Raw genomic sequence first — 12,617 nt, forward strand, 5'->3', positions numbered from 1 at the left:
CATGAAGCAGGATTAAAACCTGCTACGCTGGCACAATGCTTCAAGTGCTTTGCACAGCGACGACCAGTCCATTGTGCTACGGGAGCGCTGTTTAATGCCGTGCTCGGTGTTATATCCATTATGACAGTCTCGTGACGGTGCCCGTAGCGTGCGTCGGTCAAAGGCCCTCGTTCTCGTAAAAAAAATGATTTTTATTTTTCTGGCTATTGCAATTGATATCAGTGGTTAATATGAGTGCCCCTCAGTAAACAGCACTACAGACAGACAGCAAACAGTCACGCAATTGGCTTCTTAAGAGATCGCGATTGCACTGACTAGGCTACCGGACACCGGTAAAATTAACGGGAGACCGCGGTGGTCACGTCATGAAGCAGGATTACAACCTGCGACGCTGGCACAATGCTTCAGCGACGTCTAGTCCATTGTGCTACGGGAGCGCTGTTTAATGTAGTGCTCGGTGTTCTATCCACAGCGTCGGCGCCAGAGAGCAACTGGTGGGGGGGCTATGAGCACTGACAGGGGGGGCACCTCACCTCACTTTTATTCGTTATTTTGCCATATAATAAAGAGCATCCTTCGAGCCTTTTGGATAAATGAATCAATGTGATCAAGGGGGAAATAGTGCAAGAACATAGCGGTCATAGCCGTTGAATAAACTAGCACACAACGTTTAGAATAATAGAATTTTAATAGAATAGCGTTGCATAGGCTACAATACAAGTAAATAGGCTATAACAGACTCACCACTAACAAGCCTAGGCTATAGGCTTCACTGTGTCTTTCCATTCATTTCGAAATGTTCTTGTAAGATCCTGCTCAAAAGCAAATTACACATAGGGCTACTGATAATATCACAACATTTTACTGGATTTCTTATGCAGCAGTGTCTAAAAACCCTACTGATCGAGATTTATGCTCATTTGGCGTTGCAGGAGTCGTGGTAAATATATCGGTGGCACTCATTGCAACGGTGTCCGAGTGTGCAGAATCCCTTTTCATCGCGCAGTTTGCGCACATAATCAACAGTAGCATAGTTGACACATGTCATGTTTCATTTTGAGTAGTAAGTGTTCAACATCAGTGTTCAATATGGATTTAATTTCAATCATGCATAATAATATTTAGATTTTTTTATGTGAGGGAGAGAACTCAGTTGGGGGGGCACACTGGCCTGTTTGGACGGGCCTGGCCCCCTATGGCCCGCCCTTGACGCCGACGCTGTCTATCCATTATGACAGTCTCGTGACGCTGTAGCGTGTGTAGGCCAAAGGCCCTCCTTCTCAGTAAAAAATGATTTTTATTTCTCTGGCTGTTGCAATTGATATCAGTGGTTAATATGAGTGCCCTCAGTAAACAGCACTACAGACAGCAAACAGTCACGCAATTGGTTTCTTAAGAGATCGCGATTGCACTGACTAGGCTACCGGACACCGGTAAAATTAACGGGAGACGGCGTGACAGCGGTGGTCACGTCATGAAGCAGGATTAAAACCTGCTACGCTGGCACAATGCTTCAAGTGCTTTGCACAGCGAATACCAGTCCATTGTGCTACGGGAGCGCTGTTTGCTTGGTGTTCTATCCATTATGACAGTCCCGTGACGGTGCCCGTAGCGTGCGTCGGTCAAAGGCCCTCATTCTCGTAAAAAAAATTATTTTTATTTTTCCGGCTGTTGCAATTGATTAATATGAGTGCCCTCAGTAAACAGCACTACAGACAGACAGCAAACAGTCATGCAATTGGCTTCTTAAGAGATCGCGCGATTGCACTGACTAGGCTACCGGACACCGGTAAAATTAATGGGAGACGGCGTGACAGCGGTGGTCACGTCATGAAGCAGGATTAAAACCTGCTACGCTGGCACAATGCTTCAAATGCTTTGCACAGCGACGACCAGTCCATTGTGCTACGGGAGCGCTGTTTAATGTCGTGCTCGGTGTTCTATCCATTATGACAGTCTCGTGACGGTGCCCGTAGCGTGCGTCGGTCAAAGGCCCTCGTTCTCATAAAAAAAAATATTTTTATTTTTCGGCTGTTGCAATTGATATCAGTGGTTAATATGAGTGCCCTCAGTAAACAGCACTACAGACAGACAGCAAACAGTCACGCAATTGGCTTCTTAAGAGATCGCGATTGCACTGACTAGGCTACCGGACACCGGTAAAATTAACGGGAGACGGCGTGACAGCGGTGGTCACGTCATGAAGCAGGATTAAAACCTGCTACGCTGGCACAATGCTTCAAGTGCTTTGCACAGCGACGACCAGTCCATTGTGCTACGGGAGCGCTGTTTAATGTCGTGCTCGGTGTTCTATCCATTATGACAGTCTCGTGACGGTGCCCGTAGCGTGCGTCGGTCAAAGGCCCTCGTTCTCGTAAAAAAAATGTTTTTTATTTTTCCGGCTGTTGCAATTGATATCAGTGGTTAATATGAGTGCCCTCAGTAAACAGCACTACAGACAGACAGCAAACAGTCACGCAATTGGCTTCTTAAGAGATCGCGATTGCACTGACTAGGCTACCGGACACCGGTAAAATTAACGGGAGACGGCGTGACAGCGGTGGTCACGTCATGAAGCAGGATTAAAACCTGCTACGCTGGCACAATGCTTCAAGTGCTTTGCATATCGACGACCAGTCCATTGTGCTACGGGAGCGCTGTTTAATGTCGTGCTCGGTGTTCTATCCATTATGACAGTCTCGTGACGGTGCCCGTAGCGTGCGTCGGTCAAAGGCCCTCGTTCTCGTAAAAAAATTTTTTTTTTATTTTTCCGGCTGTTGCAATTGATATCAGTGGTTAATATGAGTGCCCTCAGTAAACAGCACTACAGACAGACAGCAAACAGTCATGCAATTGGCTTCTTAAGAGATCGCGCGATTGCACTGACTAGGCTACCGGACACCGGTAAAATTAATGGGAGACGGCGTGACAGCGGTGGTCACGTCATGAAGCAGGATTAAAACCTGCTACGCTGGCACAATGCTTCAAATGCTTTGCACAGCGACGACCAGTCCATTGTGCTACGGGAGCGCTGTTTAATGTCGTGCTCGGTGTTCTATCCATTATGACAGTCTCGTGACGGTGCCCGTAGCGTGCGTCGGTCAAAGGCCCTCGTTCTCGTAAAAAAAATGTTTTTTATTTTTCCGGCTGTTGCAATTGATATCAGTGGTTAATATGAGTGCCCTCAGTAAACAGCACTACAGACAGACAGCAAACAGTCACGCAATTGGCTTCTTAAGAGATCGCGATTGCACTGACTAGGCTACCGGACACCGGTAATATTAACGGGAGACGGCGTGACAGCGGTGGTCACGTCATGAAGCAGGATTAAAACCTGCTACGCTGGCACAATGCTTCAAGTGCTTTGCACAGCGACGACCAGTCCATTGTGCTACGGGAGCGCTGTTTAATGTCGTGCTCGGTGTTCTATCCATTATGACAGTCCCGTGACGGTGCCCGTAGCGTGCGTCGGTCAAAGGCCCTCGTTCTCGTAAAAAAAATGATTTTTATTTTTCTGGCTATTGCAATTGATATCAGTGGTTAATATGAGTGCCCCTCAGTAAACAGCACTACAGACAGACAGCAAACAGTCACGCAATTGGCTTCTTAAGAGATCGCGATTGCACTGACTAGGCTACCGGACACCGGTAAAATTAACGGGAGACGGCATGACAGCGGTGGTCACGTCATGAAGCAGGATTAAAACCTGCTACGCTGGCACAATGCTTCAAGTGCTTTGCACAGCGACGACCAGTCCATTGTGCTACGGGAGCGCTGTTTAATGCCGTGCTCGGTGTTATATCCATTATGACAGTCTCGTGACGGTGCCCGTAGCGTGCGTCGGTCAAAGGCCCTCGTTCTCGTAAAAAAAAAGATTTTTATTTTTCCGGCTGTTGCAATTGATATCAGTGGTTAATATGAGTGCCCTCAGTAAACAGCACTACAGACAGACAGCAAACAGTCACGCAATTGGCTTCTTAAGAGATCGCGATTGCACTGACTAGGCTACCGGACACCGGTAAAATTAACGGGAGACCGCGGTGGTCACGTCATGAAGCAGGATTACAACCTGCGACGCTGGCACAATGCTTCAGCGACGTCTAGTCCATTGTGCTACGGGAGCGCTGTTTAATGTAGTGCTCGGTGTTCTATCCACAGCGTCGGCGCCAGAGAGCAACTGGTGGGGGGGCTATGAGCACTGACAGGGGGGGCACCTCACCTCACTTTTATTCGTTATTTTGCCATATAATAAAGAGCATCCTTCGAGCCTTTTGGATAAATGAATCAATGTGATCAAGGGGGAAATAGTGCAAGAACATAGCGGTCATAGCCGTTGAATAAACTAGCACACAACGTTTAGAATAATAGAATTTTAATAGAATAGCGTTGCATAGGCTACAATACAAGTAAATAGGCTATAACAGACTCACCACTAACAAGCCTAGGCTATAGGCTTCACTGTGTCTTTCCATTCATTTCGAAATGTTCTTGTAAGATCCTGCTCAAAAGCAAATTACACATAGGGCTACTGATAATATCACAACATTTTACTGGATTTCTTATGCAGCAGTGTCTAAAAACCCTACTGATCGAGATTTATGCTCATTTGGCGTTGCAGGAGTCGTGGTAAATATATCGGTGGCACTCATTGCAACGGTGTCCGAGTGTGCAGAATCCCTTTTCATCGCGCAGTTTGCGCACATAATCAACAGTAGCATAGTTGACACATGTCATGTTTCATTTTGAGTAGTAAGTGTTCAACATCAGTGTTCAATATGGATTTAATTTCAATCATGCATAATAATATTTAGATTTTTTTATGTGAGGGAGAGAACTCAGTTGGGGGGGCACACTGGCCTGTTTGGACGGGCCTGGCCCCCTCTGGCCCGCCCTTGACGCCGACGCTGTCTATCCATTATGACAGTCTCGTGACGCTGTAGCGTGTGTAGGCCAAAGGCCCTCCTTCTCAGTAAAAAATGATTTTTATTTCTCTGGCTGTTGCAATTGATATCAGTGGTTAATATGAGTGCCCTCAGTAAACAGCACTACAGACAGCAAACAGTCACGCAATTGGTTTCTTAAGAGATCGCGATTGCACTGACTAGGCTACCGGACACCGGTAAAATTAACGGGAGACGGCGTGACAGCGGTGGTCACGTCATGAAGCAGGATTAAAACCTGCTACGCTGGCACAATGCTTCAAGTGCTTTGCACAGCGACGACCAGTCCATTGTGCTACGGGAGCGCTGTTTAATGTCGTGCTCGGTGTTCTATCCATTATGACAGTCTCGTGACGGTGCCCGTAGCGTGCGTCGGTCAAAGGCCCTCGTTCTCGTAAAAAAAAATGTTTTTTATTTTTCCGGCTGTTGCAATTGATATCAGTGGTTAATATGAGTGCCCTCAGTAAACAGCACTACAGACAGACAGCAAACAGTCACGCAATTGGCTTCTTAAGAGATCGCGATTGCACTGACTAGGCTACCGGACACCGGTAAAATTAACGGGAGACGGCATGACAGCGGTGGTCACGTCATGAAGCAGGATTAAAACCTGCTACGCTGGCACAATGCTTCAAGTGCTTTGCACAGCGACGACCAGTCCATTGTGCTACGGGAGCGCTGTTTAATGTCGTGCTCGGTGTTCTATCCATTATGACAGTCTCGTGACGGTGCCCATAGCGTGCGTCGGTCAAAGGCCCTCGTTCTCGTAAAAAAAATGATTTTTATTTTTCCGGCTGTTGCAATTGATATCAGTGGTTAATATGAGTGCCCTCAGTAAACAGCACTACAGACAGCAAACAGTCACGCAATTGGTTTCTTAAGAGATCGCGATTGCACTGACTAGGCTACCGGACACCGGTAAAATTAACGGGAGACGGCGTGACAGCGGTGGTCACGTCATGAAGCAGGATTAAAACCTGCTACGCTGGCACAATGCTTCAAGTGCTTTGCACAGCGACGACCAGTCCATTGTGCTACGGGAGCGCTGTTTGCTTGGTGTTCTATCCATTATGACAGTCCCGTGACGGTACCCGTAGCGTGCGTCGGTCAAAGGCCCTCATTCTCGTAAAAAAAATGATTTTTATTTTTCCGGCTGTTGCAATTGATTAATATGAGTGCCCTCAGTAAACAGCACTACAGACAGCAAACAGTCACGCAATTGGCTTCTTAAGAGATCGCGATTGCACTGACTAGGCTACCGGACACCGGTAAAATTAACGGGAGACGGCGTGACAGCGGTGGTCACGTCATGAAGCAGGATTAAAACCTGCTACGCTGGCACAATGCTTCAAGTGCTTTGCACAGCGACGACCAGTCCATTGTGCTACGGGAGCGCTGTTTAATGTCGTGCTCGGTGTTCTATCCATTATGACAGTCTCGTGACGGTGCCCGTAGCGTGCGTCGGTCAAAGGCCCTCGTTCTCATAAAAAAAAATATTTTTATTTTTCGGCTGTTGCAATTGATATCAGTGGTTAATATGAGAGCCCTCAGTAAACAGCACTACAGACAGACAGCAAACAGTCACGCAATTGGCTTCTTAAGAGATCGCGATTGCACTGACTAGGCTACCGGACACCGGTAAAATTAACGGGAGACGGCGTGACAGCGGTGGTCACGTCATGAAGCAGGATTAAAACCTGCTACGCTGGCACAATGCTTCAAGTGCTTTGCACAGCGACGACCAGTCCATTGTGCTACGGGAGCGCTGTTTAATGTCGTGCTCGGTGTTCTATCCATTATGACAGTCTCGTGACGGTGCCCGTAGCGTGCGTCGGTCAAAGGCCCTCGTTCTCGTAAAAAAAATGTTTTTTATTTTTCCGGCTGTTGCAATTGATATCAGTGGTTAATATGAGTGCCCTCAGTAAACAGCACTACAGACAGACAGCAAACAGTCACGCAATTGGCTTCTTAAGAGATCGCGATTGCACTGACTAGGCTACCGGACACCGGTAAAATTAACGGGAGACGGCGTGACAGCGGTGGTCACGTCATGAAGCAGGATTAAAACCTGCTACGCTGGCACAATGCTTCAAGTGCTTTGCATATCGACGACCAGTCCATTGTGCTACGGGAGCGCTGTTTAATGTCGTGCTCGGTGTTCTATCCATTATGACAGTCTCGTGACGGTGCCCGTAGCGTGCGTCGGTCAAAGGCCCTCGTTCTCGTAAAAAAAATGTTTTTTATTTTTCCGGCTGTTGCAATTGATATCAGTGGTTAATATGAGTGCCCTCAGTAAACAGCACTACAGACAGACAGCAAACAGTCATGCAATTGGCTTCTTAAGAGATCGCGCGATTGCACTGACTAGGCTACCGGACACCGGTAAAATTAATGGGAGACGGCGTGACAGCGGTGGTCACGTCATGAAGCAGGATTAAAACCTGCTACGCTGGCACAATGCTTCAAATGCTTTGCACAGCGACGACCAGTCCATTGTGCTACGGGAGCGCTGTTTAATGTCGTGCTCGGTGTTCTATCCATTATGACAGTCTCGTGACGGTGCCCGTAGCGTGCGTCGGTCAAAGGCCCTCGTTCTCGTAAAAAAAATGTTTTTTATTTTTCCGGCTGTTGCAATTGATATCAGTGGTTAATATGAGTGCCCTCAGTAAACAGCACTACAGACAGACAGCAAACAGTCACGCAATTGGCTTCTTAAGAGATCGCGATTGCACTGACTAGGCTACCGGACACCGGTAATATTAACGGGAGACGGCGTGACAGCGGTGGTCACGTCATGAAGCAGGATTAAAACCTGCTACGCTGGCACAATGCTTCAAGTGCTTTGCACAGCGACGACCAGTCCATTGTGCTACGGGAGCGCTGTTTAATGTCGTGCTCGGTGTTCTATCCATTATGACAGTCCCGTGACGGTGCCCGTAGCGTGCGTCGGTCAAAGGCCCTCGTTCTCGTAAAAAAAATGATTTTTATTTTTCTGGCTATTGCAATTGATATCAGTGGTTAATATGAGTGCCCCTCAGTAAACAGCACTACAGACAGACAGCAAACAGTCACGCAATTGGCTTCTTAAGAGATCGCGATTGCACTGACTAGGCTACCGGACACCGGTAAAATTAACGGGAGACGGCATGACAGCGGTGGTCACGTCATGAAGCAGGATTAAAACCTGCTACGCTGGCACAATGCTTCAAGTGCTTTGCACAGCGACGACCAGTCCATTGTGCTACGGGAGCGCTGTTTAATGCCGTGCTCGGTGTTATATCCATTATGACAGTCTCGTGACGGTGCCCGTAGCGTGCGTCGGTCAAAGGCCCTCGTTCTCGTAAAAAAAAAGATTTTTATTTTTCCGGCTGTTGCAATTGATATCAGTGGTTAATATGAGTGCCCTCAGTAAACAGCACTACAGACAGACAGCAAACAGTCACGCAATTGGCTTCTTAAGAGATCGCGATTGCACTGACTAGGCTACCGGACACCAGTAAAATTAACGGGAGACCGCGGTGGTCACGTCATGAAGCAGGATTACAACCTGCGACGCTGGCACAATGCTTCAGCGACGTCTAGTCCATTGTGCTACGGGAGCGCTGTTTAATGTAGTGCTCGGTGTTCTATCCACAGCGTCGGCGCCAGAGAGCAACTGGTGGGGGGGCTATGAGCACTGACAGGGGGGGCACCTCACCTCACTTTTATTCGTTATTTTGCCATATAATAAAGAGCATCCTTCGAGCCTTTTGGATAAATGAATCAATGTGATCAAGGGGGAAATAGTGCAAGAACATAGCGGTCATAGCCGTTGAATAAACTAGCACACAACGTTTAGAATAATAGAATTTTAATAGAATAGCGTTGCATAGGCTACAATACAAGTAAATAGGCTATAACAGACTCACCACTAACAAGCCTAGGCTATAGGCTTCACTGTGTCTTTCCATTCATTTCGAAATGTTCTTGTAAGATCCTGCTCAAAAGCAAATTACACATACTGATAATATCACAACATTGCACATAGGCTATGTGATCCCTCAAAACGTTCTTTAAAGTAGCCTACAGAACAAATTCTAACACATTTACGAAGTGGTAAATGCACCAACTGTGATGGAAAGTTTAAAAGGAAACAGGACACTCGGCATGACTTAGTATTTTGTGCTGCTCTGACAGTCCACTTTTATTGCCACTTTTAAGTCTACTGTTTTTGAGTTTGGAGAAGTACTTGCAGCGACAGGCTATAGCCTACGAATGCCGACTCCACTGTCGCATTTCCCAGCCAGGTCCATGATAGGCTTTTTGTCACTGCTTCCAAAAATGTCTCCCTCTGGATAAAGCAGGTTAAGACCCGTGCTGTGTTGCGCTCACTAAAGGGCGATTCTTAAAGTAGTCCTAGCCTACATGATCCAAAGCACTATCTCCGTTGCTCGAGTTTATCATTAGCACTGGACAATATCGGAAAATATAGGAAATGCGACATGTCAGTTTGGCCCTTTATGGTTTCTGCAATTTAGATTAACAGATCATGCATTCAGCTTGGGTCATCCTGCGGTCATACGAAAAACCTTGTATTTTCCATTAGGCCTATATTCCCAGATCTATCTTGAGACATTTTACTGGATTTCTTATGCAGCAGTGTCTAAAAACCCTACTGATCGAGATTTATGCTCATTTGGCGTTGCAGGAGTCGTGGTAAATATATCGGTGGCACTCATTGCAACGGTGTCCGAGTGTGCAGAATCCCTTTTCATCGCGCAGTTTGCGCACATAATCAACAGTAGCATAGTTGACACATGTCATGTTTCATTTGGAGTAGTAAGTGTTCAACATCAGTGTTCAATATGGATTTAATTTCAATCATGCATAATAATATTTAGATTTTTTTATGTGAGGGAGAGAACTTGGGGGGGCACACTGGCCTGTTTGGACGGGCCTGGCCCCCTATGGCCCGCCCTTGACGCCGACGCTGTCTATCCATTATGACAGTCTCGTGACGCTGTAGCGTGTGCAGGCCAAAGGCCCTCCTTCTCAGTAAAAAATGATTTTTATTTCTCTGGCTGTTGCAATTGATATCAGTGGTTAATATGAGTGCCCTCAGTAAACAGGGCAACAAACAGACAGCAAACAATTAGAAACATTCACGCAATTGGCTTCTTAAGAGATCGCCTGCACTCGCTCGCGATTCGCGATTGCATTGACTAGGCTACCGGACACCGGTAAAATTAACGGGAGACCGCGGTGGTCACGTCATGAAGCAGGATTACAACCTGCGACGCTGGCACAATGCTTCAGCGACGTCTAGTCCATTGTGCTACGGGAGCGCTGTTTAATGTAGTGCTCTGTGTTCTATCCATTATGACAGTCTTGTGACGCTGTAGCGTGTGTAGGCCAAAGTGCCTCCTTCTCGTAAAAAATGATTTGTATTTCTCTGGCTGTTGCAATTGATATCAGTGGTTAATATGAGTGCCCTCAGTAAACAGGGCAACAAACAGACAGCAAACAATTAGAGACATTCACGCAATTGGCTTCTTAAGAGGTCGCCTGTCCGGCCTGCACTCGCTCACGATTCGCGATTGCATTGACTAGGCTACCGGACACCGGTAAAATTAACGGGAGACCGCGGTGGTCACGTCATGAAGCAGGATTACAACCTGCGACGCTGGCACAATGCTTCAGCGACGTCTAGTCCATTGTGCTACGGGAGCGCTGTTTAATGTAGTGCTCTGTGTTCTATCCATTATGACAGTCTTGTGACGCTGTAGCGTGTGTAGGCCAAAGGGCCTCCTTCTCGTAAAAAATGATTTTTATTTCTCTGGCTGTTGCAATTGATATCAGTGGTTAATATGAGTGCCCTCAGTAAACAGGGCAACAAACAGACAGCAAACAATTAGAGACATTCACGCAATTGGCTTCTTAAGAGGTCGCCTGTCCGGCCTGCACTCGCTCACGATTCGCGATTGCATTGACTAGGCTACCGGACACCGGTAAAATTAACGGGAGACCGCGGTGGTCACGTCATGAAGCAGGATTACAACCTGCGACGCTGGCACAATGCTTCAGCGACGTCTAGTCCATTGTGCTACGGGAGCGCTGTTTAATGTAGTGCTCTGTGTTCTATCCATTATGACAGTCTTGTGACGCTGTAGCGTGTGTAGGCCAAAGGGCCTCCTTCTCGTAAAAAATGATTTTTATTTCTCTGGCTGTTGCAATTGATATCAGTGGTTAATATGAGTGCCCTCAGTAAACAGGGCAACAAACAGACAGCAAACAATTAGAGACATTCACGCAATTGGCTTCTTAAGAGGTCGCCTGTCCGGCCTGCACTCGCTCACGATTCGCGATTGCATTGACTAGGCTACCGGACACCGGTAAAATTAACGGGAGACCGCGGTGGTCACGTCATGAAGCAGGATTACAACCTGCGACGCTGGCACAATGCTTCAGCGACGTCTAGTCCATTGTGCTACGGGAGCGCTGTTTAATGTAGTGCTCGGTGTTCTATCCACAGCGTCGGCGCCAGAAAGCAACTGGTGGGGGGGCTATGAGCACTGACAGGGGGGGCACCTCACCTCACTTTTATTCGTTATTTTGCCATATAATAAAGAGCATCCTTCGAGCCTTTTGGATACATGAATCAATATGATCAAGGGGGAAATAGTGCAAGAACATAGCGGTCATAGCCGTTGAATAAACTAGCACACAACGTTTAGAATAATAGAATTTTAATAGAATAGCGTTGCATAGGCTACAATACAAGTAAATAGGCTATAACAGACTCACCACTAACAAGCCTAGGCTATAGGCTTCACTGTGTCTTTCCATTCATTTCGAAATGTTCTTGTAAGATCCTGCTCAAAAGCAAATTACACATAGGGCTACTGATAATATCACAACATTGCACATAGGCTATGTGATCCCTCAAAACGTTCTTTAAAGTAGCCTACAGAACAAATTCTAACACATTTACGAAGTGGTAAATGCACCAACTGTGATGGAAAGTTTAAAAGGAAACAGGACACTCGGCATGACTTAGTATTTTGTGCTGCTCTGACAGTCCACTTTTATTGCCACTTTTAAGTCTACTGTTTTTGAGTTTGGAGAAGTACTTGCAGCGACAGGCTATAGCCTACGAATGCCGACTCCACTGTCGCATTTCCCAGCCAGGTCCATGATAGGCTTTTTGTCACTGCTTCCAAAAATGTCTCCCTCTGGATAAAGCAGGTTAAGACCCGTGCTGTGTTGCGCTCACTAAAGGGCGATTCTTAAAGTAGTCCTAGCCTACATGATCCAAAGCACTATCTCCGTTGCTCGAGTTTATCATTAGCACTGGACAATATCGGAAAATATAGGAAATGCGACATGTCAGTTTGGCCCTTTATGGTTTCTGCAATTTAGATTAACAGATCATGCATTCAGCTTGGGTCATCCTGCGGTCATACGAAAAACCTTGTATTTTCCATTAGGCCTATATTCACAGATCTATCTTGAGACATTTTACTGGATTTCTTATGCAGCAGTGTCTAAAAACCCTACTGATCGAGATTTATGCTCATTTGGCGTTGCAGGAGTCGTGGTAAATATATCGGTGGCACTCATTGCAACGGTGTCCGAGTGTGCAGAATCCCTTTTCATCGCGCAGTTTGCGCACATAATCAACAGTAGCATAGTTGACAC

Source organism: Alosa pseudoharengus, unplaced genomic scaffold (assembly GCF_046254945.1).
Source record: "Alosa pseudoharengus isolate Yale_2024_CS ecotype anadromous, Long Island Sound unplaced genomic scaffold, YU_APseudo_1.1 YU_APseudo_1.1_scf_61, whole genome shotgun sequence".
Classification (NCBI taxonomy): domain Eukaryota; kingdom Metazoa; phylum Chordata; class Actinopteri; order Clupeiformes; family Clupeidae; genus Alosa; species Alosa pseudoharengus.